General features: G+C 47.3%; 1 protein-coding gene and 1 long non-coding RNA gene across 2 annotated transcripts in view; one reads left to right on the top strand and one right to left on the bottom strand.

Moving 5' to 3' along the window:
* The window catches only part of LOC105456545 (CUGBP Elav-like family member 4), a 560,009-nt gene that overhangs the window by 11,995 nt on the left and 521,399 nt on the right, over positions 1 to 26,615 (top strand). The window lies entirely within an intron of this gene.
* On the bottom strand, positions 15,714 to 16,121 carry LOC105456543. The gene is made up of 2 exons (XR_975265.1): positions 15,984 to 16,121; positions 15,714 to 15,898 (listed from the first exon to the last, which is right to left on the bottom strand). It is a non-coding gene; the product is annotated as an uncharacterized LOC105456543 (long non-coding RNA).

Genomic DNA, 26,615 nt, shown 5'->3' with positions numbered 1-26,615 from the left:
TATATATATACTANGTGTGTGTGTGTGTGTGTGTGTGTGTGTGTGTGTGTGTGTGTAGGTTGGTATAGGTGATAGGATAAAACTGCGAATTATTGGAAAGCGAGAATGCGGGTTTGTTTCGAAGCGACGTGTCGGGCACAAGGGTGCCGCCGCAGGACGTATTATCTCGCCCGCAGTTCAATAGAATGGACCGAAACAAAGGGGGCCACCGAGCAAAATAATGCCGACGTTCAGGGGACCAGGAACTAAGTGAGAAAAGGGATCTTGGCTGCCATTGTGTACGGGCGCGTAGATATTTATAGATGGCGAAACGGTGCGCGTGTGCTGGTGGAAACGCGTGTGAGACCGTGTGAGTGGAAAATGAGAAGGACTACGTGAGGGTGCTACCCACAAGGAGTGGAAACAATGGAGGAAATAAAATGAAGCTTAGGACCCAGGGATAGGGAGTAATCGCGGAGTAGAAAGAGAAAGCTCTCTCGGAGGTTTCGTACGTGCTTTTATTCAAGATAACACGAGAAGGAAACAGAGAGCCTGGAGAGAGCTGAAATGGAAGGGGGCGGGAAAGCTGGAGCCGCGAAAAGCGAAACTCGGCTCCCTTCTTTCGATTTTCCTTTTATCGCGAAACTAGATATTACCTTTGAGACGCGAAGAGAAGGAGGGGCGGGGCCGAATAACAACGCAACAACTTTTTAATTCACCAAGTCGGATATAACGAACAACATGCCACCACGGCGCGCATCGATTGTATGAATTGAATCGTTACCCCCGAACATTACTTAGGAATCAAGGTGTGCGGCTGCAAGTGGCAAACACGGTTTACGTGCCGTGGCGCTTTGCTTTCAATTCCACTTTCAAACTTTTCCGCCCGCCGCCACGCCGCTCTCAAACAAACCGTACCGAACCGCCTATTTGTTTCTCGACGGGACACGACATTCGTGCGGCACGTTTTAATGCGGGCAAGAAGATATTCTCTCCGGCACGCACGCGTTCGACTTCATTATCATTGTCAGCGCGTAGTCGCGATACGCCGCGCTACTATCATCGAGATTTTAATAACGGGAGCTTTCGTTCGCGTTGTGAAGCAACATAAATTTGGATATTAGATCTCCCGTTGTTTTACCATCTAATATTCGAATAATTGACAATCAGATAGGTATGTAAAGCTGAGCGCTTATCAACTCCTCGTTATCTCGGAGTAAAAAATTTTATTTCGGTACGATTAAGTTAAAAGGATCGTGATGATTGCGCAAAAAGACGAGGAGAACGACAGGATAAACGCAAGGACACGTGCCGGGAGTAAAGCCGGACGACGACCCCGGTCACCCCGTAAGCTCTCGTCTCTCCCTCTTTCCCCCCCTCATCCACGTCACTGACATAACCACCCTTGGCTCCGATCAATCTGGCGTCTGCTCTGCCCCGTCGTCGCCTTTGGTTCCCGCTATGCGCTACTCTGCGTTGGACCGAAGCAAGTACCCATCGTACATCAATGTGTCTCGTACCTACTACGATGATCAACTGTCAAAATCGGTGATCTGTAAGCGGCGTTCCTGTCTGCCTACGAAATCGATGACGGATAGTTAGGGCCGGTCAAAGATATTGCTAAGGACGGCCATGTATAAGCGGCCGAGATATATGTATAGATAGATTGCTGCAGGTTTGACGACGTCGGCTTAATCATCTCCATCAGCTTAATCGCTTCATCGAAATAGCGCGAGATATATGCTACGTGAAAGTGTGTAATCAGTTAGTAACGGAGACTTTTGACTTTTTTGAGTGTGGAATAACTCATATCTTATCCAAGGTAATGAGAAGGGGAATTTTAATAACACACAAATATTAAGGGAAAAGAGAATTTCAATAACACACTTATTTTATTATCTCTTTTGTTGTGTATGTGAAATTTATTTTCTACGTATATTTTTTTTCACATGTATTTTCTCTTTAGAAATATTTTTGTTTTTCAATACCACGAATTCTGGGTCTGAAATTCCATAAAACCGCGCGAAAGCTCTGGGTGTGTAGAGGGCTTCATATTCTCCATAAGGAAGTCTCCATTCCTGTAATCAATAAATTTATTTAATTTAGCAATATGTGAATTATAACAAAATATCGTGCGCATGAAATTTAAAATCTCTTATGTAATCCGTTTGGTGAATTTTATTATTCTTCCAAAAATTTAATAGCTGCTTTACACAAATACGATATACGAGTTCCTCGCTATTTCTTTGCAGCGCTTTTCGAACGATCCATCAGAAGAAATGAGACCGCGATTAAACCGCGGAATATCGTACGTTTTCCATTAGGATCCTCTATCGCCCGCAATGCTTCGATAATGTCTTCGAAGTGCGATCGTTCATTCTCTCGGGCGCCCGGGTCAGATATTCGATAAAAATTCGTCCGATCCCGAGGTGGAGTGGTGCCGGCGGCCCGCGTGCAGCTCGCTAGCGCACGATAGCGCGATTTCATACGCGTTTGCAGTTGGTGCGAGGCCAGACCGACGTCGGGGAAAGGTTGGCTGGCCAGCCAGCCCGGCCTGCCGCAGTTGGCCATCCGTGAACGGCAGTTCGCTTTTTGGCCGGTGTGACCGGACAGAAATGTTGTTTAGCTTGATTGAACTTTCGCGGTGCTGGGGGGATCGACTTTCAAAGCAACGCGGCGCAATGCCGTCTGTACCGTGTCGCGCCGCCGCCGCCTATCCACCTGCATAAACCTCTGACCTCTTCTCTCGTCGTCCGCTGTGCATCCGGTCTCGCCTTCTTACTCTTTTTGCCCCACGCGCGCGCGTTGTCGAAACCTCTCTCTGTAGCAACCGCGCAATTCTCTCGAATGTCCAAGCAGCGTCGATTACAACAGCGTTTCTCAATCCATTTTTACGAATATCTTTTCTCGCGTAAGAATATAATAATATTATTCTGATTTCTTCCCAACTTAAATTTTATAAAATTCGTACTTTAACATTTCCTCTTTTAAATTTGAACATATTTAGGTTGATTCTAAAATAAATGGCATATATATATATATATATATATATATATATATATATTAATGGAATTACACTATTAATAGTTTTTACTTTTTTTATATAGCTACGTTCGTTTTTAATAAATTTTGATCTTATGACACAGATTTAAAAAAAAACATTAAAAAAAATAGTGTGCTCCTTTTTCGAATATATATGTGTTTAGTTTCTTTTAATTCAATTTGATCGACACGATACCTTATTCGCACTTGTGACTTTAGCGAAACATAATTGCTATTACGAATTTCCCATTCTTCTGAAAATTTGAAATTATAACATCTTGCTGAAATGAAGTCTGGAATTGCAAAGCGTCCTTCCACGGGCACGTAGCATCCACCACGGCCAGACTTCTCGATCCCTCATACGTGAATCGCATAAGGGGTGGCGATAAGATCGGGATGAAGTTCGCCGAAAGCATCAGAGAGATAGATTCTCCGGGTGGCTCGATATTACTTGCACACTTTACGCATACGAAGTAATCCGTACGCGTGGAGGCGGCATATTGAGCGAGCATATCAGCTCGCCCTCTTCTCGCTTCGCGCGGGGACCGCAGAGAGGTCTCGTCGGAGGAGGAGGAGCGTGTCTCCGGTTTACCGAGAGCGAGGCTACGGTAACCTTTGTCGCTAATACTATTTATCCGGCACCCAGAGACCCCACGCGGGACCTACTCTTCCCCTCCCCTCTCCGTCGCGGCCGTCCGGTCTCTTGGCGAGCGGTGCGTTAACGCAAACGGCACGCCAAGACCAACGGCATTCATATTGAACGAGGCGCGGGTTCTGAATATTCATGCCACCGTGTAGGGCGAACGTCGCCGGCGTCAGGCTGCAAGGTGGGAGGACCGACGAAGGGCGGTGGAGGCGAACTTAGCCGCCGTCGCCGTGCAGAGGGGTAAAACGCGCCTTAATGCCTCGGTGATGTGAGCAAAACACGCCGCGTGGTTGTTACTCATACGACGCAAAGGATTCGCGTTCTACAACGTCGTATACAGGGTGGTTGATACGGCGATACGATAACCGTCAGCGTTCGCCTCGTCCTCGGGAGGGGAATGGTATATGGATGCCGTTCGAATTAATTAATAATTGTACTTCCCAGACAGTTGTCTGCCTGACACTTGTTGTAGGTACATTTTCTTAAGCTCGTGCAAAGTTGGGGAAACGTTGCATCCGTTTGTATCGAGTAGCTCGGGTTGCTACTATTTCATATTTGATTATTAATTATTATAAAAATAACTTATCTAGGTGTAGAGTGTCATCATGTCGCTGTTATCGCATTCGACGTTTCCTATGCGGATATGATTAGTTGGCAGACTCGATCTGAAAGAAGGAACGCACCCTTCGCGTGTCGTATAACATCCTGCTGCGGAGGGGAGGGAAAGGGCCGAAATTATCTATTGATTTTGAATGGGTGGCCACTATGGCGGATTAGGCTGACCAGCAGGTTGCGGTGATTGAGGCTGTGTCTGGCCTTCTGCCCCGGCCGTCCGCCAGCTTTATCATGCGCTCCTACCATTGGCGCGGAACACGTGTAATCAGCCGCCGATCAGCCAAACATGAGGGCCAAGCCGGCCGCATATTATTTTGTGGTTGGCCGCGGCTTACGAGTAATCGCGGGAAAAATTTATAGCCTCGGGGGGAGGGAGGAGGAGGAGGAGAAGGTGGGGGACAGAGAAGGGATCCGCTGGAAGAGAACAGCGGGCCGCGATCAAATATCCCGCAAAACTTGAAGTTTTCCCGGGGTCGAGTTAGATTAAGTTGGAAACATATGGATACTCTATATGAAACTTTGTTACACGCGAGCACTTTAATCAGGAACTTTATCGAGCGAAAACGTGCCTCCCGCACAAAATTGATCGCGCCCAAGATCTGGTCTCGTCGTCGCGATCTGTCAAATATTAATCAAAATGGGGTATAGCAATAGCGTAGACCTTGCAGTTGATTTCTACATTATATCTACCAACAGATTGTATGCAGAGTATCTTAAAAACTGATCTCGAGAACAAACTACAGGGCGATTTATCGAAACATATCACAAAGCGATCTTCGTCGATTGTAAGTTCAGTCGAGTCGAATTTGCTTGAGTAGATCAATTTTAAGAGGGCGGAAGGACGGCGAGAAATGTGCAGCGGGACACCACGAAAAGCATCCGAGAGCGGAAACGCGATCAGCGACGCGAAGTCACAGCGAACGCCGCGAACGAACCGCACGTGAGATAAACGTTTCCCCATGCCGCCTCCGCCGCCGCCGCCGCCGCCGCCGCCGCCGCCGCCGCGCCGTGCCGGAGAACTGTCCGCTGATTTATTGAGCAAATTAAAGAACTTTCCACTCGGCATTCCTAACCCTTCCCGCTCTTGTTCTACAAAGTGGTTCTAATTAAAAGACTATAAAGAGTCAGCCGCCACGTAACCAGTGGCGAAAGCACACACGTACGGTAGACAGGACGATTCGACGAGCGGAGAGAGCGCGGAGAGTTGCGGAGCGGGATGGGGTGGAGGAGGGCGGCCTGTGGGCGAGCATGAACGTTTCTTTCATGTCTGACCGTCGGTGTAACGCGCGCTCGGATGGAAGGGTTGTTTAAGGATAGAGCGAGTGGCGTGGATTCCCAACTCCGCAGATATATACGAGTATAACGAGGGGCCGGGGGAGGGCTGGCGAGGAGGCGGGACGCGAGCCATGCCGCGAGCAGACTGCGCCTCACGTTAACCGGTCTCTCCAATTATTTTTACGTCGGTTCGTAAGTAACGACTGTATAACAGGATTCTATTGTTTAACCGTTAATTTTTGCGGCGTGCGACCGTTGCCGAGTTTTCGAAGCGACGCCGACGACGGCGGCGGCGGCGGCACGCGAGGCACTGCCGTTAACTCGAAACGTTTCCTCCCCTAAATCTCTTTCACCGTTGTGCCAGTCATAGAATATAATATACACTCGCCCCCCACTCGTGTATTTCCAAGATAATTCTATCGTTCGCGGAGCGTATCCCGAGCCGTCCGCAAGCTCGCCCCGACTCGTAGCGTATATCATTCCACGCCGGAAACACGTCAGCGAAAAAAAGATTTCATAATTCTTAATTCAGTTATTGGGGATCGATATGGGAAAGTGCCATATATATCTTGTAATGCGTCAGCGCGAGAACAGGCTGTCTCATATAGTTTCATTCGCGTGTCTGCAATCTCCATAGTCCAGAAGGAACGCTCGTATATAAAGATAATCTGACTATGATGCATAGTTTTCAAAATACAACATTCGAGGAGAAAAAATAAATTATATATTAATTACAGTTTTTTTCTAGTTACCTAGAAAATTATTATTACAATAATCGTCTTGTTTTCTTTAAAATTGATCCCTGTTTTTACTTCTATCGTAATTTCCACGTGTCATGAATTAATAACGAGAACTATGATTAATTAATTACATTATAGACTTTAACGATATCGTTAGATGTATATATGTCAATGTACGAGGTATAATTGATATAGCGACCCAAAATTTGCAGACGTGTTCTTGCATGAATTTGAAGCTGATATCTTCTTAGAGAACCTATCAATAATTTCTGAACTAGCTTCCTATGAATTAAAGACATAAGAAAGAATTACAAACTTCTATTTCGTATTTAATTTTAAATAAATTTTATTCTAACGTTTTTGTAAATCATACACATTCAAAATATGTGATGTCAAAAATTAAAAAACGACAAGGAAAAATGACGACTTGTCATATTTTCGTAAAAGATTGATTCTGAATCAGTCAAAGAATTCGTCTGAAAATATTGGCCCGTGTAAGTTCAGTTACATCCTGCAGACGACATTATACTGCGGCGTTGATCGAAAATGTTGTATCCTCGAGAAACGGCGTTACGACGCTTTTAAGGGCAGCGATCCGACGCCTTCCTCTTTAATGAGACGAGCGACAGGGCTGCGCGCTGAAGAGGGAAGGGAGGAAGATGTTCTCTCGGTCGCCCATGTCCCGTGGGGTAGGTTGATGCTGCGTATACCTACTATCTCCTTTCGGGAGCGCCGGGGGAGATGGAACGAGATGGAACAGTCACGACGAGAGACGGGGACGGGACGAGGCGCGTTGGTTCGAATAAGAGACAGATCTATAGCACGGGGATCTCGCCGGGGATGAGGGAGGAAAGCAAGCAAGTACGGGCAAGGAAGCAAGGCAGGCAGGCAGGCAAGCAGGCAGGCAGGCAGGCAGGCAAGCAAGGCAGGCTTGCGAAACGTTACCTATAGCAGTAGGCCGTGGCTGTATTGATCAAGACGAGGCGGGACGGCGCGGAGCCTCCCTACGCCTCTATTTCCGTTGTTGGCCCTGTTCTTGCCTCTCCTCGCGCCTACGAGGAGGAGGGTCTTGTTCCTTCGATCCCCTGTTCCCTCGCTGCCCTTCTTTTCTTTGGTACTGACCGCAACCTCCACCGTGTGCTTCCACTGCTGCAGGGGAAGGGGCGAAACGCCGCCATCGCCGATACCAACGGTGGGCAATCTCTCACGATCAACATCAGCGACCGGTGGTCTTCTAAAATCTATTCCGCGCTTTCAGACGCACCCAGGCGGGGTGCGGGAAAGAGAGAGAGAGAGAGAGTGCGGGGCGGCTTGGCGGCTCTTGTTTTTCTCGCCTCATCGATTTTTCTCGTTCTCTCGTGTATTCATGCCGTGAATAATTTACGCGGATAATTTTGTACCGATTTCTCCCCGAGTCGCACCTTCCGTTTGATTGCTTAGGTCCTTGAGTCAAGTTTGATGTTTCCGCATCATCGCGCCGTTTCAGGAGCCTATTATTTATAGATGACCTGTTCAGATAAAGGATCCTCGGTTCGATGCATCTCCAGTGGAGTGGAGTTTATCAATTTGTCACGAAAAAGAAAGAAGAACGCATACATGAAATCGGGATTTTTATAAATTATATTTATAACATTTATATGTCTTGCTGTGAATACAACAAAATTTTTTTGTTTTAAGAGAGTCAGTAAATGTTTTTTATACACGTTGGCTTTGTATGTAGGTATATATACAAATAGAAAAAAGCGTAGTTGTGTACAGAGAAAGGCATACGGAATGAGCAGCTGATGCAAGCTCGAGTCTCCTTACCGAGGACTATTTTACACTCAGTTTTCTGCGCCGTTGTATCTCATTTTTCCTTAAATTCTTCTACAGAATTCTTCTAAGAATTCGGCTATATAGCACAGCTCGCGTACCGCCTCCTTTCAAGATGATCGACGAACCTAGTGAAGCAGCTGTTTCACGATATTCCGCCGCGCGTTTCGTCTCGCGATTACAATCCGCGAATATTTTTGTTCTTTTTTTTTGCGAAGTATCGCAGTGTGACGCGACAGTATCCCTCGAAAGCCGCTTCGTACGAACTATGATTAAGGTACATGCGTTGAACATTTCGCGTACCTATTTCCAGTTACAGTTTCAGCCGGCACCGCGGCTGCAGGGTATGTGCACAGTTTTAGCCGGACTTTCCCAGGAAAATACCAGAAAATTTTATTTCGCCCGGTGTCGTGGCAGGCATAAACGGTCAGGGTAACGAAAAAAAGAGGAAAAAAAATGCACGGACATCCCGTCCGAGTACCGTCCGGGTGCGAACGAACGAGTTTACGTTTCAGCCGTCGCGAATCGAGTAAATGTAGGGAAAGATGAGGGATTGCGGTTTTCGGGCTGGATCGAACCAGAGAGAGAGAGGAGGGGGGGGCGAGGGGAGGGGAGGGGAGGGGACACAACCGAGAGGGAGGATTCGTGTCGCGGGGACAGGCGACTCTCCCCGCGCGTTTGAGGGTGGCGGAAAAAATTTCGCGCCCAACCCACGTGTCCGTGCGCGTGGATGCGCGGGTGTGCGCGCCGGCGGTGGCGGCGGCGGCACGTATATTTATGCGATACATTACGTATTCGGGTAAATGACACGTGGCTTGATTTACCGCCGTCGGAATACGGCGGCGGAATAAAACGCGCGAGCGGATGGCACTGGCGTGATTCCTGAGTGATGCACCTCGCGCGCTGCAACGTCGACGCACGCGCAACCCACGTTACGCTATCTGCATTTTAATCGTCTGGTTTCCGTCGCTAATTAATCAAGCCCGCGCGCGATGCCGCACCGCGGCGGGCGGTGCGTTCTCGCGCGCGCGCACGCGGGTGTATTTTTCGTCGCGATTTATTTACCCGCGGGTGGAATTATGCCCGCCTTATGATCCCGACCGCTCGCTGTTTCTCCGCCCGAGCTTGGCGCGCGTCTCGATGTTGCGCGCTGTGCATCTTTTTGCGGAGAGCGCGCATCTCCAGAACAACTCTCTCCGACACGCACGGTGCCGAAAATGGCTATTGTTGCTGTAGCTGCATTGGCAACTGCTAATACGCCACGTTTATATTTTACGCATCTGTTGCGTTGTTCCGTGCCGGAATTATTCATTCAAATAAATACGTATTTTCATTGCGATATTTTACCGCGGCGCCTTTACACCATGACGAACGAAATCGCGACGATTACAGGAAATAATTACGACCGACGGTGAATAAAAATTTGCTGCGCGATATTACGCGTTCCACACAATGGCAGGGACAAAGCGCGGATCCTTTTTTAGCTTCGCCGAATAACGCGGTAACCCCCGGAGAACATTGTGTGTACCTGCATGACCGCAGAGCGTTGATGAGTTGCGCTATCAGCCCCGTCCTGCATTTTGCCGGGAGATGTAATCTGTAATAGCGATAACGGCAATTTGCAGAATCCAATGTTAGCTGCCCATATCACAGAAATTAATGAGTAACAATCGTGATTTCAAACAGTAATTAGATAGGCAAATTGAAACGATGCGAATGTTATGTAGAGCATATATTTTGTATTTTCGTGTGCAGGCGAGCGAAACGTTTTACATACTAGGCACACAATACGCAATTAATCTTCCGCGCGACAGTAAAACAATGCAGTTTAAGGACTAGAAGATATTTCATCGCCCTTGTTCCTGGAATTTAGCTGTCTCTTTAACCATGCAATTCCGGATATAGTTCAAAAGTGCGGCGTCGCGTCCGCGAGATTGTAATGCGGCTCACTTTGAACGGCGAAACACGGTGGGGGAGGGGCGCGGTATAACAAACCAGCTTGGGGAACGACGGTATTTAAACGTCGAAACTTTCGTCCAGGAACACGCACCCAGTTTAATTCCCTTTCGCCTTTCAGCTCTTAAAACTCGCGAACCGACGGCCACCGTCTAATTGATGTAGTTTTTATCGACTTACGCACGCCTCGAGCCGTGGCGTTATTCATTCAATGCTTTTCGCCGGCCAAGGGTTGAAAGAAACCGCATCGTTTACCGGCTTCTCCACGGTGTGCGCTTTCGCACCCTTCGTTCTATTCTCGCCTTCTTTGAATGCTTTCTACTTAACGGAATCAATACGCTAAAGTGACTTAACTGGCGCAAAGAGAAAATAGCCCAAGTTGTTGTAGTTTCTCAAGGCTATCAAATGCCCATGTGTAACACAATTCACAAACTTGTGAGTATAAATTAGAAAAAGCACAAAATATGTTATTGCAAAAATATATTTTGCTGTTCATATTTAAAAATACATATTACTATAAATCATTATAAATTTATTGAAGAAAAGGACAAGAGATATACACAGATATAATTAATTTTTATAAACTCAAACATTAAATTTTGTCGTTAAAAATGTTCATGAACCTGCGGTACGTACTTTTTTTTATTAAAATATGCATCAGTTTTATTTCTGTACGATTAATTATACTTGTTAGATAATTAGATGATTAGTCAAGTTTACATTAAGCTAGTTACGCCTGGAAATTTTTATCATGCTGCGACACGTAGGACGAACGTAGCGAAAAACGGTAGGATGAAAGTGGAAATCGCCGGAAGTCTGTTGCTCAGTGAGACCAAAGGAGAGGCCAGAGATAGCGAGATAGAAGGAACTCCTTAGGAAGAGTAGTCCGCTCCCCCCGCGATCCAGACAAATGCACTCCAGTTGTTTTCCCCGGTTCGTTCCGTTCAGGTCTTTATCAAATCTCCTCTCCCCGTAGCCGGAGGTCGGGGGCTTTCCGCAGTTTGGAAGACGCGGCCGATAAGGTCCCCTCACTTGCGCGCGGATCGCGCTTGACGAAAAAAGGACGGAAGGACGGGAGCGGGCCGTGTGCCCGGGGGCAGGAGAGAAGCCACGATAAATACTTTCCACCACGTCGCAAAACAGAACGGGAGAGAGAAGATGAGGGCGAGGATGACGGTAGTTCGCAGGGGCGAAGAGTGTGATAGAAGAGAAAGAAGAGATAGATAGAGAGAGAGAGAGAGAGAGAGAGCTTCTTCACATCTCTTCGCTCACCGTTCGCAACGGGAGTCGAAAGTTTCCACTCTGAAGGAAACTCGAGTAGTTTCACCGATCGAGAGGCACTCTACTTGTGCGTTCGCCCTCTCTCTCTCTCTCTCTCTCTCTCTCTCTCTCTCTGTTTTTCTTTTTGTAGAGATGCTTTTCGCGCCAGTTAAAATCGAACCTTTTTTAGTGGCCGAATGTTTAATTGAGGCACCTTGCTACAATCAATAGTTTTAACGAGTACGATTGAAGACATTAGAGAGACGGTATTTACTATTTACATATAGAATAGAAAGAGTAGATAAATAATTAATCTGTCACATTGGCAGAATATTGCCAAATGTTGTCGCGTACACAAGTGCGGGGAAATTCATCTTAGTTACGACTTTAATTTTAACGAATCGGGCCTCAACTTTTACATCCGCTTTAAGTATGAATTATACATGCACTGCAATGCTTCATACATTAAGGCCACATTAAGGAACGAAAGGGAAGGTTGTTGATTTACGGATTTTTCGCGACGTGCACATTATTTCATAGCTGTACCCTCGCACCTCGCGTGGTGAAGGGGTGAAAGGGGAGGGGGAAGGAGAGGGAAGAGGAATTTAGCTAGCGAAGTGAAGTGCTGACTGCGGGAAAGGGAAAGGGAAGTAAGAAGAGAGGAAAGAACCGGGGAGTAGAGCTCCTAGCAGACTGGCGCGAGGATGGAGCTGTCCCAGCGGAGGGGATGCGGAATATCGTCTCGGTCCTAGCCCTCTCTTCGCTGCCGCGAGCGCAGCTGCCGTACTTTTAATATTGTTCTACCAGACTTAAAATATGAGACTGCGCCACAACTCCGGCCTCGTTGCAGGCTTCGAGGTCCGTTTCCGTCCTCCGGTCCAATCCTCCTTATGAAGAGGGAGACGCCGCGCCGCACCGGGTCCGGGTAATCTACTTGCGCGTAATAGCTTCGAAAAATCTCTCCTCCACCTAACTCGCGACTCCGAGAAATTACGTAGCAGCAATAATCACTAATTACCGAAGAACTTTCTTCGGAGGTCTCCTTATTAAACAGCGAGTTTCATTTATCTCTCGAGGGAAGGGGGAGAGGGGGGAGGAATAAACGGTCGCGCCGCGCCGGCACGGATACGGCGCGGCACAGAACGCGTCCGTTCCTCTTCTTTTTGTTATAACGTTACGACGGACGATAACAACTATACCTCGTGTTGTTTGTAGCCATCGCGCGAATCTGCGCGAAGTATCGCTCCCCCCCGCCCTCCCTCGATATTGAACGTAAGCGCTGACCACTGGATTTCGCGAAACTCCGGGAGTTGTCAACGCTCAAGTTTGTTTCCACGTCAATACATTTATCAAGGATATTTTTGCAGCCGGCCACAATTCTCAGCGTTGGGTCGGTCATTTTTTCCCTGATAAAAAATAGAGAAGAGCTTGGCGCGGCGGGGGGAGGACGAGGGCGGGGAGGAGGAAAAAAAGCGAGCCAGTAGGACGTATTTGTGGCACGCCGAGTGGCGCGCGCCCGGGCATGAAGTACAACCTGTTTGTTTCGATACGTCCGAACTGCCGTTTGTCTTAATTGTTTACCAAATTTGCTTTAGACCGTGGCACCGCTCTGTCACTCGCTTCGAACTCCGCCGCGCTTCTCGCCCAGTTTCTCCTCTGTATCGACTGCCCCTGCCTGCTTGCCTGCCTGCCTGTCTGTCCCCCGCCGCGCCGCCTGCACACGGCCCGATCCGCGGATTTGTTTGTTCGCAAAGTTCCGGCGCATTACATCAGAGGTGTCCGCCACGGTCCTGCGATTCCGCCCCGTTCGCGGAATCCCTACGTCCGCAACTTCGTAGACGCGGCTCCGCGCGCGCGACGCGCGTTATACATACCTATATACGAGTACATATAATACATATACCTATGTGTGCGCCGCATCTGCACACTTCACGGAGATCTCTCGCCGAGGTGACTACCGGTCCGACAAGATGTATCGCTCTTCTTTCCGACCGCCGCCGCGCAGATACCGGCGCGGATAGTTTCCGTTCTATATTTTATCGGTATTTTGAAATTCAAGGAGCCGCGGTGCGCGCGTTCCCTTCCCAAAATTCGACCCGCACGGACTTCAACTCGCACTTTGAAATTTTAACACTCGCGCTCGACAAGATACACTGCGCGTCCGTGCGATTGGTGAAGACATTGTCGTCTTCATTCTACTCCAAACGGCGAACCTCGTAGAAGCAGCTCGATGTAGCATGCTATTTTAAATTCTCCCTACGCATTTATTCTTCTTATTAAAAGTTTTATTATTAGGATATCTATACGTATCGGGAAACGTGTCGTTGAGTTTATGACTGTAATATCACTGAAATTCATATGCCGAACGTTCCGAAATGTATATGTAGAAAGTTAGTAGAAGGAATTAATACACACGAAATAGGCTATACAAACTCCGAATTGACTAGGTATAAAATGTAGCCCGTTGGAACTCCAAAGTTATAATTTTGGATACTCTGAGGACTAATATTACATGAGGTTAATATTACGGGTATTATGTATGCAAAATTGATAATCGAATTTATAGACTTAGAAATTATTGAGAAACAATCATTAGGAACGATCAGATTATTGAGATTTAAAAAAAATTATGAATTATTTATTCTGATAAATTGGTAAGTCGAAAATTTCAGTCAAAAGAAAAAAAAGCTATAAATATGTGAAAAATCTTTTAAAGATAATTAGTACAAATTACCAAATAAAGTTAACTAGTTTATTTGCATATTTATTGCATTGCATTTCTTTTAACTGAAATTTTTGACTTATCAATTTATCAGAATAAACAACAATTTGTAACGGTGTCTTTTGACTGAAATTTTCGACATTATCAAGCAACTCTTTTTCATTCACTGCTGGACATAAGCCTCTCTTAACCTATTTAGGTTAGAGAAGCCATTTTCCCTATTACACTGGCCAGTGCGGGGGGAATTAATTGATTTTGCTTGGTATGCGCACAGCGCAAGATACTCTTGGTGATTTATCATTACCTATTCCGGCGATAAAATAAAATCAGATGTTTTTGTTTTGTTATCGCGGTCGGATTTGAAGCTGGATCTGCGGCACGAAGAGCAGACGCGCAACTCTCTGCGTCACGATCGCCACTGTTGTTAAACGAATATTTCCACTTATAACATTTATCTAAATATTAGAAACACGTATATTAGTCGGAGATATTCTTTGTTCTATAATATTTTGAACTCTTTAACGACCATAGAAAATCTCTACGTCGAAATACACTTCAAACGCTCTTGTTAAAAATAAGTATATCGTCATCGAATATTAACACCCCATCGAAGACTCTCGACACAGATGCAACGAAGATCGATGTCGCAGGTTTGCTACGCAAACAGGGTTGGCGCCTGCCTCTGCGCCATCCGACAAGAGGACCGAAAATCCCCCGATAAAATGCGTTCGCGAAATATTCTGTGTCGCGACACAAACGAAATGCAAATGGCCAGGCTATGCGTCGCACAGACGTTTGGCAACACTGTTTGGGTTTCGTCCGAGGGGTGGTTTTGGCAGTCGGTAGGTGAACATAGAGGGTGTATACAAGACAGATAGAGCCACGAGGACGAAACGGAGAGAGAGAGAGAGAGAGGCTGAAAGGGCGAGACAGACCGAGTGAATGAACGCGGGTGTGAGGAAAGAGAGAACGAGTAAAAGAGAGGCGAGGGGTGGCAGCGAAGGGGAGGGAGCGGAGATGAGAGGCAGAGGCTGCGTTGGGTCGTTGTACCACGTCCCGTCCGTCAACACCTCGCCGCCCTCAGCCGAGCGAAACTATAAAATACACGCGACATCACCCACACCGCCGCGCCGCGCCGCTTTTTGGGTACAGCGTATACGCGTTATATCCGAGCCGATCGACTCCGCTGGGGCTCTTCGTCGGACTTTGCGTTCGATTCGAACGCCATTCCCTTCAAAATCCGCCTGCAGTATTTCGAATACTCGGTACACGACTGCCGAACGATGATTCAACGCATCCGGCGGCATACGCCCGCGCGCGCGCCGATAACGATACACTGGTCCGGTTAACTGCCGGATAGTGGATTTACGATGAGTGCCAGATGATTATCTCCTCGGATTCGGCGTGGCGCGAGCCCCGGAATTATCCCGCCCGCTTCGCATTCGCACGCTAATTGAAACGATCCCGGCTCCGCGCGCACCCAGGATTCAAGCAATTTCCGCGGACGCGTTATTTCACCAAGTAGGACGGAGGATCGCGACGACAGCTCAAGGAAGTTTCGCCGACGCAGCCGCCGTCGCCGATTCCGGCGAGTAATTATAAGTTGGACGAGAAACTGGAGAAACGTGCAGGGCGTGGGAGGGACGAGCTGGTCAAGCGCACGCGGTCCATTTTGTCGTTACTTTAATATTTCAAGATGTTTTTTTTGTTTGTACATCTCGCGCGTTTCGATATAAATTTTGCGTGTGAATCCGTGGCCTCGTGGCGTCGCGATGCTTGCGCGGCTTCAGTTCTATAGGGTCGTTGTGGCAGTGAAAGGGTCGGTACACCGGAGAGCAGCCCACGTCGGAGCTGCAAAATGGGGAGTGCGTGTTTTACGACCCATGTAAATCCTCGTGTCTCCGTGTATTTGTTGTTTAATTTAGATGTTTTCTACTTCGCGCCAGTATATCCGCCATATGGCCCATAGTGTTTCTCTCGTGGCGCAAACTCGTTGAATGCAGGCCGCTGCAATTAGTCTTTTCAACGTATGCGATAGCTATTATTATACAGGGAAATTGTGTGCGCGTGTTGTTACCATTGCGCGGCAATTGTTTCTCGAATTGTTTCTTAAATCTCGAATCGTTCGATAGATTGAAATATAACGAGCGAGTATCACGTAAAGAATGTATGAACGTCTCTTGACAATAACGTACAATTTTTCTCCGAGACTAAGGTAACCGTAGGTATTAAGCTGCTGCCAAATGGAAGAAAGTCAGAATTGCAGAAAATGTCCGAGTAATAATATATCGGCCGGCGCGGTATTGGACATTTGCGATTTCCGCGAGGGGACCGGTGGTCTATCGTTGTTGACAAACGAAGGAAGGCTAGGTCGAGACGTCGAATAGGATTTAGACGATCTGAGGATGGAATGGCATCGAGGGTGGGTCCCCACCCGAGGAAATAACGTCGGCAGCCCGCCGAATGGCAAACGCTACACGGGAGAGAGCGTGGTAGCACAATCAGGCTTGATGCCAAACAGTTCTAGCCACTCCCAACCGGTTCCACCCGTGGGATTGGTTGGCAATTACAAGATGTGCGATAATCCGCAGACTTGGCAGCGGGCGCCGCTTGCGTTAACCCACCAAGATTAACACTTACCTACACGTAACTCTTGGCTCCCGCTTGGCTGCCGCTTGCTTCTGCCTCTTGCTTCTTCGTCACCAGCCACCCGCGCCGTTTCGCCTCTTATGGATATTAATAACGTATCTTCCTGTACCTCTAAGAGTATTACACCGCCTGGTAGGACCGGCAAGAACCAAGTTTCTCGACCCGCAAAGAAACCACCTGTCTACCGTAATTTTCTACGCATCCGGAGCGGCAGGAAAGCCGGAGAAAATTGCATAAGTTCCTACAACGTCGCAACGGCGAGGTGTTAATTGCGATTTTTGTCTCGTTTATAATGTTTCATATTATAATGTTCGCGTCACTGCAAGATATTTTCAACATAATGTCCGTAATAAGGATTATAGATTGCGTTCTCGATGTCTTCCAGAAAAAAATATCCATTGTAGGAATGTGAATTTAATCCGCGCTATTTCGCAAGTACGAAATTGATTAAGGCGCGGTTTATATCTTCTCATGCGACATTTAAAGCATCCCGCATCGATTGCGACCGTTATCAGGTTCCATGGTGGAGCTGCAGGCTTCCGCGGAGGAGCTCAACGTAACTCAACCAGAGGAGAACTACCGGGGGATTAAAGTTGCTCTGGCAAAAGTCCCTGAATCTTGCGGACTATGTCGGCCGACCCTCAGCAGCAGAACTTAGATTTATGCCGCGAAACCTTTGGAATTACCGAATCGAGGATTTATTTCTCTTTTCGCTCCCGTTCGCTTTCCTCACCTTCGCGTATAGAGGTGGAACGCATCTAATCCCGCGAAAGCAGAAACGCAGGGAATAGTAAAGTGCAAGTTAATATCTCTTCCCTTCTCCCCCCCTTCCTCTCTCTCTCACTCTCTCGTTATTTCTCTCGTTCTCTATTTAATTATCAGACAATAGCGCGATGGTAATAATTCTTAACTGAAGTCAAGCTTGCTCCTCGACTATTGTTGTCTTTTCTGAAAATACACTAAGCTATTTTCACCGGGATACAAGAGGTAACATGCGATTCAACTATTACATCAGTGCGAAGCTCCGGCGAGACTCATAATCGTTACCGCCATTTCCGAGCATATCAACGATAGCTAAAGAACTTTTAAAGCCCTGCGGAGCCCTGGAGTGCGGTTGCTGTTTGGCGGGGAAGATAACCGGTTTCTAATTGTGGATTTGCAGTTTCATTTGGCTATCGATCTCCCGCGTTAAGGCCAACGGGAAAGGTATATCGCGGTTATATCGTGTAACCGCATTCGGTGACGTTACATTAGTCCCGTAACAGACAGACCGTGGTTAAATGTCTACTCGACCGGAAGTCAGATAGCAGATTGTCATGTATAGCGCTATAAGCCATGATTAATTTCCATCCCGTAAGAAGTTTAAGCGCTTGCATTAACCATTTAGACTTTACTATTTTTGTCTTCGATTTAAATTTCAGAATAATCTATCGCGCGTTTAGTCGACGAGAATGCACAATGCATTTGTTAGATTTTCAAATTCTTCTGAAATCAGTTCACATGCCTCTACTAAAGCACGCAGTGATTTCTCTTCCAAGTAAGATAAAATTACTAATTTACTCATACATATGAATTTTTGCTGTTTCGCAACACATTAAATGCGTTGCTTTTAAAATGGTTATCCGACGGCCTGAGAGCAAGAAAAAAGCGGACGAATAACGAGGGCGGAATGTCCGACGGTACTTGTTTTTTTACACTTGTCGTGCACATCGGGCGCGGTATGTTTCGCGAGCTCCTCGCGCGACTGCAGGAAACATTTACGACTAATGCAGACGACCACGTCAGACACCTTAAAGGTTAGCATGCACGTGAGCCATTCGTCGAAGCGTGGTTAACAAGGTGTACCCTGCGGCGCGACACTCGTAAACGGAAACTTAAACGGCGCCACGACGCTTGGAACGCGTTTAAATTCCATCGGGCGGCGGGAGCGAGAGAGAGAGAGAGCGAGAGAGGGGGAGGAGGAGAGACGCAAAGTATTCACGGTCTTTCGCTAAATACACGGCGTTCTCGTCTGCTTGACGGGAGCGGAGAGGATCGCGGGATGGCAGGAAGCACGATAGATACGGATAGGTGTGTGGCGAACCTCTGCGGTCTCTCTTACTCGTTCTTCGTTAATTTATGCGTGCGCACCTAATTAAAACGAGAGCGCGAATACTCGCTCTCGTGCACCTGCGTTCATTATTACTGGCTCGCGCCAGTTTTCCGCCGTTTCACTCGATCGTGAGTTTTGCTCGCGGATCTTAAGCGACTGCTCTCCTCAGCCATACTTCTCGTTCCTATCTCTCGTCCTCTTATCCTCGTGTCGCGATAGTTGGAAGACTCCAGACGAGTCGGGCAAATTAAAGGTCCTCGGCAGAGGACGACCGAAGCGCAGGGTGTGTTGGTTCGCGAAGAGAAATTTTCGACTTTTGTAATTTTCGATAATATCTATCAATTTGATCGCTATTAACAATTAGGTTTAACGCACAATAACGTAGACACATTTCAGTACTTTGATTTTCATTCTTCGATAAATATATAATTAAAAATACTCTCTCTCTCTCTCTTTGTCTTTCTCTTTCTAAATCTAGTAGTAAATATTCAGTGATCGTACACGTTTAATTTGCGGATATATAATACAAATTTGCAGAATTAAATCTCTCGTTCTGGAACCGTTGGCTTATATTCTGTTTCTCCTCAAGATAAAATCAGTAAAATCGCGAGATGTTCCTTCATCTCAGACCGCTGTAACAATCATTCGAGAGAGAAGATATCGAGAAATTATCATCACGTCGTCAGGGGATTTCCATTATTATGGAGATGGGAATCGCCGTCGTGAGGAAGAAGGAAAGAAACCCGTCGCGCCCTAAGTTCTATCAACAAGCCGACAAGTCTAACGCCGTCGTTGCCGCCGTCGTCATCACTGACCGAAAGATAGAGCACGCGCGATGCACTAACGAGATACAGTCATTAGGCGTATTTAGTTTACGAGCGTAGCGGGGCATCGGGAGGGTCCTGATGGGCAAAAATTCAATAGACCTCCATGCGATAGAACACGGTTCGCTGGCACTGTTAAACGGTCCTCCACTCACGTAATGCCTCGCCACTTATAACCGGGGCCGGAAGACGTAGGAGAGAAAGAAGGAGATTGGACAGCTAGATATTATATAAGTTTTATAACCGGGCCGAGAGCACCCCTCATGAACGCCCTTCTATCTTCCCGTCGCCGGCAGCGTTGTTGTTTTCGATTTGCGGTGAGACATTCATTACCGTCGATAAGTGTTCCCACATTTATTTCAGATAAATTTTGAAAACTTTGTTGATTAATATCGTTAATTAGATGATATTATATCACTTAAGTTATTCCATCCGGATAGAATATATTATATACACGGAGAGAATTTTATTTTAAAATTTACCCTGAAAATCATGTTATCTTCTGTTCTCTGTTTTTTTTACTGTGCACTACAATAAATTTGTTGTAGTATATATTTAAAAAACTAGCGAAAATTAAATAAAATTTGTCGAAATACTACGTTGTCCCACGATTAACGTGATTTTCAAGGTAAATTTTAAAAGGAAAATTCTCGCGTCGAATTCGTATTCCTCTTATTTACAATAGTTTCCGTTTTATTGAGACTATATCGTTATTAAGGAGAAAACTGATCGCAATTTGGACGTTCAATTTATATTGTAAAAGAGACTGCGTGAATTCAACCGAAAATGTGCACAAAACATTATTACGTATAAACGCCGAACGCCATTCTTCGCTGTCACAAGAAACCTTGACGTTAGCAGAATTCTGCTGACTGTATGCGTAAATGAAATAATACTTATCGACCAACCGCGCACAAACTTTTCGCACAATGTCGTCTCGGTTCCCCAACCCAATCCAACCCCTTCTCCCCCTCTTTGACTCGCAGGGGGGGACATGACGGCGACAGTCGCTCCATATATATCGTTTCACTTTCCTTTTTTTTCTGTTCGATTTTCCCTCCGCTCCACTTTCGCAGCTATGCGAGCGTGCACGTAACCACGGGCCGGTAATTTGCGAAAGTACGAACGTCTGCTCAGGCGGAGGGACGACTCGCGGAATATAAGAACGCGGGACTTGTTGCTGGGTTTCCAAGCGGCAAGCCCGGGGAGTCCCGCAATATACCGGAGGAATTCGATAGTTTATTGGCTTTCCTTGGACGTGGTAGAACAACGTGGCGGAAGAAGAGGGAAGAGGAAAACGGCGGCGGGCGGAAGAGAGTAGCGAAAAAGGAAGAGAAATGGCAGCGCCGTAGAAACAGAAAGAAATGCGAACGGAAGATAGAGAGGAAGGAGAGGAGGTGACGGTGCGAGAGAAGGAAGGAAGAAAGCGGAGACTGGTGACTATGGACCGCGGCGTCGGCTTGTTTATGGGAGTGCCGATGCGCACCATCTGCTCAAAAAGACTTGTTGTTCTAAACGTGTGCACTTCGCGTGTGCACCCCCGATGTGCGCGCAGACCAGTTGGCACATTCGGAATCGCCGATCGTATCTCACTTCTACGTTTCGGTCAGGTCAGGTGAAGCGGCAGGTCGTTCTCGGCCGCTCTCTCATTTTTCGACAGTCGGGGGGAGGAGGAGATCATTGCGCAACGACGATTAACTTGTCGTCGCGCGGCTATTCCGGGACTACAAATTTCGTTTCGAGCGAGTTACACGCGCGGCCGATTGCGCGACGGAGACTCGCGTGGCCGTTTGATGAAAAATGTCTACTCCTCTCTCGTTTCTCAGCCCCGAACGCGCGTTCAAGCGTGTTTACGGCATGTGACATCGTGTATAATTACCGACTTTCCGGAAGCCTTAAAAGTAATTAAGCATGTTAAGTTCACAAGCAAGTAATATACCTCTCGTCGGCGTCGTCAGTCCGGGGGTAGTTCAACGTCGTCTTTAACGCGGGCCTCGGGCACGCGTCCGGGCACGAGAAAGTCCATTCTGCGGAGAACGGCGGTTGACGGCAAACGCTCTACCGTGTTCGCCACGCGCGCCTCCGGTGTGTGGTGTGTTCACCCTCCGGGGAAAACAAAGAAGGCTCGAAACAGCGGGCTCGGGCAGAGAGGAGTTTCCAGCGAGCGCCTCGGCGCACAATGGCACAGTTAGGGTTACAAGCTTCTTGACGAGTTGCCAAGTCGCGTCGTTGACGGCGAGCCCTCTCCTTTGTCGCCGTCGCCAGTTAGACGTTGCGCGACGGTGACGATCGCTTCTGCGAGCGACGACGACGACGACAACGACGACGACGACACGGCGCGGCGCGGCGGAGGAGGCGACGCTGGCGGCGTCGACGTCGGGCGTCGTCGTCGCCGCCTTCGACGGCACAAAGTACCCGGCCATCGCTTCCCTTCTGCCTGCTTGGCGAGCCAGCCACCCGACGACCGCACGTCGGCGTTTGATCCGCGCTGGCCGGAATTGAAACGGAGCCAATGAATCTGCCGAACCGGGGGGGGAGGATTGCGACCCTCGGAGAAATCAAACCCGGGGAGAGGGATATCGCCTTCGTCCGAGGCGCTTATTCCTTTTCTTGTCTCGCCAGGAGAGGGAGGAGGGGAAGAGGAAAGTTTGCCGACCGAGAGCGATGGGAGGATATACCTTTTTCGATGAGGCGGATTTAAGTACCTTTATTTTCTTTGCTCCCGCGATGGCATCTCTCGTCGGCGCTTTCGTGATTCACGTAGTTTACTCATGCTGTATGTATTGTATACGTATTGTATACTTTCCGATGTGGAGCGGAGTTAAAGAGAGAGAGATACGCTAAGAGGAAAACTACCACTTTTCGGGATTACTATAGAATCGTTTTATAAAAGCGACCTACTTGGATGGGATACAATACGATGCATTTGGCCTTATCGAGTATATCCGATGAAGTCATCCTATTTTTACACTTGCTACCTTATCATCTTTTCATTTTAACCTCAATCGCGCGATAGTTAATTTCCCTTTGTCGAGACGTTGGAAAATTGTTGGAGATATACCTTATCAGAGTGTCGCGTTAGCGAAAAATGCAAAGGAGCGGCGACACAGGCGCCGCCGTCGCCACGTCGGTGACTTGGAATTCCGCGGCGGTATTTCAGCCGTGAATTATCGAAATTGCACTTTAAGTCGAATCTGATTCCACGGGAGGGTAAGCCGAAGCCCGAGCGATTCCGGAAAACGTGTCCGCTTTACCTTGTTGAGATCTCGCGCCGCCGCAAAAAGAGAATCCAGGCGGTTTATACCCACACACGGGGAAGGCCCGGGGGTGCGCGCACAGCGGCTACACGTATACGCCGGATGCGGTCGCGCGGACATGGGTATATGTACACACGTCTACGTGAAGGTACCTGCGGACAGATGCCGGAATGGAAGTCGAGCTTTGGGAAAGCCGCGCACGTAGCCGCGGGGGATAGAGGCGGCCATAGGGTTGGCTTGGCAATGATCGCCACCCGGTGACTGTGCCAGCCATTAACGGACACGTGTCTCTATCTGGTCCTTGCGCTAGAATCGCGAGATTTATCGCCTCCTAGAACGACACGTCGCGCCGCGCCGCGCCACGCCGCGCCGAAGACTCGAGTGTATTTTTATCACGCGTCATCGATCGCTCGCTGTGTTAGTTTTCTCGTCGACAGACTCATATGTGCTCGCCCGGTTGATCGTTTCCGATGCTCGTATCTGGAGCATTAGAGCGTTTCGTTTCGACGTAAGGCACTTACTCGCAAAACGTTTCGCGTTTTCCCTGAAGAGCTGACTCGCTAGAGTCAGCTTCTCCCGAACTTTGGAACGCGGATCGAGTTTATCTTTAATTACCATTGAACGACTCCCCGAAGTCCAAAGTATAAGAGACATCTGCAGCGGACACTCTATAAGTAGATGCTGTTACTAGAGCAGCAGATGTTTCCAAGCTACTTTCTTTCACGCTCTCGGCGTATTACATTACATATACACGTAGACGAAATAGAGAAAAAAAATTATTTCTTACGTCTTTTGAAGAAATTGCTCCGATAGATACGTCAAATCGCGAATGGATCCTCCATTTTGGCGAGGCGAACGAATTGTGAAATTTGTAGTGACAGATATGTTCTTTTAAACGGGGCACGGCTATTAGTAGCATGCGTTGCCAAATCTCCGTCAATCACATAAGTTTCCTCGAACCGCCGCGGCCACAATCAATATCGCCGCCAATATCAGTTTTCAAAGGATACAATCGTATCGGCAAACTTATTGTTATCGCGATAACGGCGGCGTCGCGCTCTCCCGCGCTATACGCTCGACGGTTTAATGTTATGCGTTCGCAAATAACGGCGCGCGATTCATTTTAGCAGCAGAACTCTTCTCCCCCTTCCTCGCCCACGCCCTCCTCCCCCTCCCATCGCAGTGGTTTGTCAATGGCTCGATAGCGGCGTCGGCGCTCGGCTGTTCCGGTCATTAAAACTTGATCCATCGAACTATTTGTCCGTCCGTACACGCTGCAATCCCGAAAGTCTCGTTTTTCACGATATCGCCTCCCCGCGACGTGGCTCTCTCGCGCGGGCTCACATTTTTTATGCGGCCGCCTATACATCATCGTAACGGTGAAAGCGAAGCACGACAGATAATTCACGTAGGCCCCCGGACAGCGCTCGTAAAGCGCTGATAAAAGTGGCAGAATGACTTATTTTAATTGAAACGTTCGTAATCATTTCGCGATTGATCTGCATGCGTTATACGCGACGTCGGAATGAATGGCCATAATATCACGCGCCATAATAATATCAATGCAAAAATATCGACGCCTCGCAAATTGAACAGAGAGAATAATCCGGGTTTTGTTGTCAATTTTTCATTTTTAATGAAAAAAATTTTTCGAATTTTGATATATAACCGCGTCTATTTGGAGAATATAGCTGAACTTATAAATTATTACAGACTACATTAACCGAAAGCTGAATCAAAATCCGGCGAATAATTAAATAACTTTGTAAAACGTGATTGGTATCGATCTGTTAAAATATGTTTCAAAGTGCCAATTCGTGGTTTCTATTTCTAAATCTTGCTATTCCCTCCTCTCTTTCTATATACGAGTTTTCGTTAGCGATACGAGTCGAACATGCTCGATACTATTGTGGCTTTTATTGTCATGCAAAAGTTGGAGCTTATGCTCGATGTGGAGCAATTCAGCAGTCGGTTGGACACAATAGACCGGACAGTCGGCCCGGTACAAAATATGCAAATTCGGCCGACGTCGGGGCCGGCCTGACAAAAACAATAAACGCGAACGATTGCATGTGTTCATACATCGATGGATTCATAAAAATATCCATACGAACACGGGCGCGCGGATGGAAGAGGGAACGAGAGAATGGCGGTCGGGAATGGAGGTCCAAAGAGGAAAGAGAAAACGCCGCGCACGGTGCGAAGAGTGGAAGTACAATATTATTTAGCCGCAGTGTGAAACCGTCCGCCCGTTACATTCTGTACGGATTGACTACTAGCGAATTTGCAGAGGAGAACGAGGCGTTTTCCTAGTAACAGCGAAAACAGAAATGGAGACGATAGAGATGCATTTACACTGATCTACATGCGATATTTTTTACGCGATATTTTTTATGAGTGTTACGCATATCGATTTAAGAAATTGCAGCGTACTATAGCAAAAGCGTGTATAGATTCGAGTAATATTTATTGCTTGAACGGGAACAAACATAAATAATGAAACTGAGTCTTTTTTATCTACCGTTTTTTTTTTAACTTTCAGATCTGTATGAAACTTTTTTTGCGACATTGCTTGCAGTTTAATGGCGCCCTTTTTCAGACTTGCTCTTCAAACCTTCTTTATCTTGCCGGCTGACGTTCTATTTAGGCCACGCTTTTCCAAAAGTGTCCGCCTAAGGCACACTTGCTCCAATTTTAGTCCCCTCCGACGTAACTTAACCATTCGTTTTTCTCTGAACTTTTTTAACTTTCCTTTAAACTTTTCTTCTGTTAAAGATTTTATCGTTTGTAGGCGATATATGTCGAGAATTTTTTCTATTTTTTTCAGCGTTGTCAATTCGTTTCACAATTTAATCTATAAAAAGATTAACAATTTAAACTAACAGATTTAATAGCAAAATCTTCGTTTGACGGCAATGAGGCGATAATCTCAATTTTTATTTTAATTTAATATCTATTAATTTAAAATTTATTAGCAAGAGATATGTTGAAAACCATTGTGAACAAAGGTTTAATTTAATTCAATTTTATTTTAATAAATTTTGGTTTCCTATATTCACCGAAAAATCTGCAATTGTACAACTTTCACGCGCATACACGTTGGTATTGACATCGAACGGAATGTGCGTCGAGATAGATCCTGTTAGAAGCATTTGACCATTTGTTCCATCAAGTGGCGCCGTACCTATCTTCACCTTATCTCGTCGAAAATCACCACCGCTACAAATCGCGTGACGTGCGGGCGAGAAACGTTCGACGAGAACACCCGAGTGAATTCCGAGGGAGAGGATGCAGCTCTCCCTCGCAGCGACGCGGGCGGGAATAAAAATGGCGCAGATTGGGGAACGGATAGAGAGAAGCGAATCGTTGCCAGGGTCCCACAGGCCGATTTGACGGGTTCGTTCCCTTGATGTTTCATCCGTCCGCACTGCCCCTCCGCCCGCCTTCCCACCCGACCCATTTCGACCATTTGCTACCGTCGCTTGTAAATATGAGCGGTCCTTCATTCGGACAGAGAGCAATAGCCCTAACAACGTCTTCCTGCCACCGTGCCGGTTCAGCGCGACGGCGGCGGTTTTCCCTCCGTTAGGGAATGTACCGCCATTCCTTTCCTCGGGGTGGGCGCCGGTAGACTGCGGAAAGAGAGAAGCGCGGCCGAGGCGAGAGTGGACGTATAGAAAGCGGGGGGGGGGAGACGCGCGGCGAGAGAGAGAGAGAGAGAGAGAGAGAGAGAGAGAGAGAGAGAG

The sequence above is a fragment of the Wasmannia auropunctata genome, unplaced genomic scaffold (genome assembly GCF_000956235.1).
Source record: "Wasmannia auropunctata unplaced genomic scaffold, wasmannia.A_1.0 LD335634.1, whole genome shotgun sequence".
NCBI lineage: Eukaryota > Metazoa > Arthropoda > Insecta > Hymenoptera > Formicidae > Wasmannia > Wasmannia auropunctata.
This window is presented reverse-complemented; position numbering and strand designations above follow the sequence as displayed.